This window comes from Cetorhinus maximus, chromosome 2, assembly GCF_964194155.1.
Source record: "Cetorhinus maximus chromosome 2, sCetMax3.hap1.1, whole genome shotgun sequence".
Lineage (NCBI taxonomy): Eukaryota > Metazoa > Chordata > Chondrichthyes > Lamniformes > Cetorhinidae > Cetorhinus > Cetorhinus maximus.
Genome location: NC_135880.1, coordinates 148,794,752 through 148,799,435, shown reverse-complemented (window position 1 = coordinate 148,799,435; position 4,684 = coordinate 148,794,752).

Below are 4,684 nucleotides of genomic sequence, written 5' to 3'. Positions count from 1 at the left end.
AAGGGCTTTGTTCCAGTGATGGAAACTAATCACTCCAAAAATCCAGGCCAGCACAGCGTTCATTTCAAGATGAGCCTTCCCACCGCTCACCACACACCCCCCCCACCCCCCCAACCCCACCATCCCCTTTCCATAACATTGCTTTGGCCAAGTGCTTGGATGTGCTGTTTTCAGCCCAGGAGCTGGGATCCTCATTCACTGCACTCTAATGCCATACTCATTGGAATACACATGAGCGAAAATGTTTAGTCAGGAACTAAGATTATTTGAGGGGGTGTGGCTTCTCTTCTGTGAAGCTGCCTGTGCCACAATTGCAACATACATCTGAAACTTGTCCAATTGCCCAATTGCACTGGAGTGCGTTACCAGGAATCTCCACAACGTGAACAAGAGTTTAATACAAGGATATCGATTCATGCCACTTTAAGGGATTAGCATCGCATGAAAGCACATCATAGTTTCACTTTCCTGATTCCCTCCATTGTCATTGAAAGGCTCCTAACACATCTCAGCTGTGCATCTCACCTCATTTGGGAATGCACAGTTCAGTTGGGTGCTGCTTTAATCAGCACATCCAGTGCAATGCACCTTCCCGCCAATCGGGGAGGTGTCAGCTGTGGCTCAGTTCATAGCACTCTCGCCTTTGAATCAGAGGGTTGTGGGTTCATGTCACACTTCCGGAAACCAAAAACTGTGATTGTACTCGAAAGAGTTGCAATCTGTGACTGTTGATAACTCGAAAGAGTTTCCCGCCAATCGGGGAGGTGTCAGCTGTGGCTCAGTTCATAGCACCCTCGCCTTTGAATCAGAGGGTTGTGGGTTCATGTCCCACTCCCAGAAACCAAGAACTGTGATTGTACTCGAAAGAGTTGCAATCTGTGACTGTTGATAACTCGAAAGAGTTTCCCGCCAATCGGCCCTCAGGGCCCTCACCAGCAGACTATCTCCTCATTTTAATTGTGTACTGCGCCATCGCTGCACGTTGGAAGATGGTGGTGCTGAGGTCTCACTACCAGACCAGCTTGGACCCTCCCTGTGAGAGTGTAGGAATCTCTCCCAGCATCCTGCAGGAGCTTAATGTTCAGGTTTCCCTCCTTCCAAGAATCTCTCCATCCTCCTGCTGTATTCCTTGATCCCATTGTGATTATGGTGGATATCACTTTGTTACTCTTGGAACATGATGAGGTAGATGTGCTTATGCCCCATGTGGACCTCACCTCCTCCCCACCTTTAGGACACTTGCACAGTCTGACATATAAGCCCACTCCCACCCCCAACGCCGACACCCCCAATGCCCCCACAATACTTTTCCTCATGTAAAGGCTACAGATGCCTTCCCTGACTGAGTGTGCCATCTGTGATCCAGTATGATGCCAGACTTGCCTATGATGCCCCTCTGAAAATAATGTAGTGCTGCTTGTGAAGCCTGAAGCCTGATGCTGAGTCTGAGTTTCCATGAGTGCTGCGCAATGGAATATAGGTGAATGAACCTCAAAGTCACAAGCGAAGTGCAGGTTGCCAGGTGCACGTCACTTATATACTATTGTGAATCACGTCCATGTAATTAGACGCCAATATGCCCTGTTGATCAAGCTTGGGGGATGATTCCAGTGAGCAAATCTATTAAAATGATGTTCCCGATGTGCCACGGTGGGAAACGTGGCCTGCCATTGATGACTGGAGCAGACGATCTCAGACTGGTTTTACAACAAGGGTAATCTAATTTTTCCGATCTCGCAAAACTTTCTGCTCCCACCCGCAATGACTCCTCCTGCAGGTGAGGCGGAAAATCCCGGCCAATGTTTTTGATTCCAAAGTCTAAATCGTCAATTTGGCTCTCTGCCTCACTTTAAATCCTCAGCTGCTGTGCTCACTTTCCATTTAGTCAGCCAATGGTGCTGCTGCCAGTGAGTCTTGAATTTTGTCCAGGTTTTGCGGCATAGCTGCAGTGTGAAACGGCTAATTCAGCTGTTGTTCAAATTTTTTTGAAATATCTTACAGTTCCAGGGTAATTTGAGGTAGACTGGGCACCTATCAGGTCTGAAAGTGGCAGCCTTAGGCCTTTTCATGAGTATGCACGATACACAGTGACCAATGATCTGATCTGGATAGTCATTATCCCGCAGGACATTTTGATGTGCCCGATTTCGGTGTCAAACCTGGCTCAGGCCCTATTTATGAGATTGTAGATAAGGCCAATCTTATAGCATGTAGAACTATAAGATTCATCACATATGTGTTTGCCAGTGAAGGTAGGCTTGTGGTAGACAGTCATAGTGCTCACTATGTATCGTGCATACTCGCAAATGCAGCTCACTGCCACCTTCTCAAGGGCATTTAGGGATGGCAATAAATGCTGGCCTTGCAAGAGATGCCCATATCCCTTGAATAAATTTTTAAAAGCTACAATGAAGCAACCCTTTAAAGGTCCAGACAATCTTTACGTAGTGCCCCATACTAATGTTTAAATTAAATTTATTTTATATTATAAAGTGGGATTATATTAGATAGGTTTAGTTGAAGAGCTGTCACTGCCACAGGGATATTGGATTCAATGGCCTCCTTCTGTGCTGTGAATTTCATGATAGGAATTGGAGAGATTACTCATTTGGCAATGTGAGTGAGCTGATTACCATACTAGAGTGTCATTAACCCAGGGTGGTTGAGATTTAAATGTCTTTGTTAATTTATCTTCACACTCTGTATGGTTCAACACATTCAAGCCAATGCCTGTACAATTATGTTATCAGTATTAGTTGTTTAAAAAATATATTAAAATGTTGTCGAAAGGCAGAGGTTGAAAAAATTAGATTTGCTTTAATCTCATTTCCTTTCCAGAGGTAGTCATGGTAATGGTAGCCCACTATACACATTTGCAGTTCACATGCTTAAGATTTATTTAGGCATTAAATTAACATCCCTAATTGCCATAAATGCTAATTAATCATTGGGCACCAATTGTGTCAGTTTGATGCCTCATTATTCACAAATTGTCAGATTCTAGTCAGTCTAAAGGTTAAATTAAAATAGCAGTGCCACATAATTCTGAAAGATTTTGGTACACTGCTTACATTTCATTTAATTAATTAATTTAATTTAATTAAGTCAAGATCCATGCCCTTTACTTCAATAGCTTTTCCCTTTTTCTCTTGGTTTATCCCACATGTCCTCTTCCTATGATCAGCTCATGCCATCATAATCTCAATATAACTGTCTTTCTATTCTTTTGGTCATCGTTCCAAGATAAGCCATTTTGGATAAGCCCACAGCTATCCTCTGTGCAACTCTTGGCATTCTTCAAGGCACATGTCACTTCCTCCATGTGAGAATAACCAACTTCCCTATCCTCCACTTCAAAAGTCCTTCACTGGTTGTACTTGACTCACCTGTGAAACAACTTTGAAATGCCTGGTGCTCATGAAAGGTATCACATAAATGTAAGTTCCCTTCCACCCTCCCTCCTTCCTCTCCCTCCCTCCTTCCTTCCCTCCCTCCTTCCTTCCCTCCCTCCCTCCTTCTCTCCCTCCTTTCCTCCCTCCCTCCCTCCTTTACTCCCTCCCTCCCTTCCTCCCTCCCTCCTTCCCTCCACCTTCCCCTCCCTCCCTCGTTTCCTCCCTCTCCTCCCTCCCTCCCTCCCTCCCTCCCTCATTTCCTCCCTCGCTCCTCATTTCCTTCCTCCCTCCCTTCCTCCCACCCTCCCTTCCTCCCACCCTCCCTCCTCCCTCCATCCCTCCCTTCCTCCCTTGCTCCATCCCTCTTTTCCTCCCTCCCTCCCCTCTCTCCTTTCCTCCCTCCCTCCTCCTTTCCTCCTTCTTTCCTCCCTCCCTTCTTCCTCCCTCCCTCCCTCCCTCCTTTCCTCCCCTCCCTCCCACCTTTCCTCCTCCCCTCCCACCTTTCCTCACTCCCTTCTTTCCTTCCTCCCTTCTTTCCTCCCTCCCCCCTTTTTTCCTCCTCCCTCCCTCCTTTTCTCCCTCCTTTCCTCCCTCCCTCCCACCTTTCCTCCCTCCCTCCCACCTTTCCTCCCTCCCTCCTTCCTTTCCTCCCTCCCTCCCTCCCTCCCTTCTTCCTTTCCTCCCTCCCTTCTTCCTTTCCCTCCCTCCCCCCCTCCCTTCCTTTCCTCCCTCCCCCCTCCCTTCCTTTCCTCCCTCCCCCTCCCTTCCTTTCCTCCCTCCCTCCCTTCCTCCCTCCCTTCCTTTCCTCCCTCCCTTCCTTTCCTCCCTCCCTCCCTTCCTCCCTCCCTTCCTTTCCTCCCTCCCTCCCTCCCTCCCTTCCTTTCCTCCCTCCCTCCCTTCCTTTCCTCCTCCCTCCCTCCCTTCCTTTCCTCCCTCCCTTCCTTTCCTCCCTCCCTCCCTTCCCTTCCCTCCCTTCCTTTCCTCCCTCCCTTCTTCCTTTCCTCCCCCCCTCCCTTCTTCATTTCCTCCCCCCTCCCTTCTTCCTTTCCTCCCCCCCTCCCTTCTTCCTTTCCTCCCCCCCTCCCTTCTTCCTTTCCTCCCCCCTTCTTCCTTTCCTCCCTCCCTCCCTCCTTCCTTTCTTCCCTCCCTCCCTCCTTCCTTTCCTCCCTTCCTCCCTGCCTTCTTCCTTTCCTCCCTCCCTTCCTTTCCTCCCTCCCTCCCTCCCTCCCTTCTTCCTTTCCTCCCTCCCTCCCTTCTTCCTTTCCTCCCTCCCTCCCTTCTTCCTTTCCTCC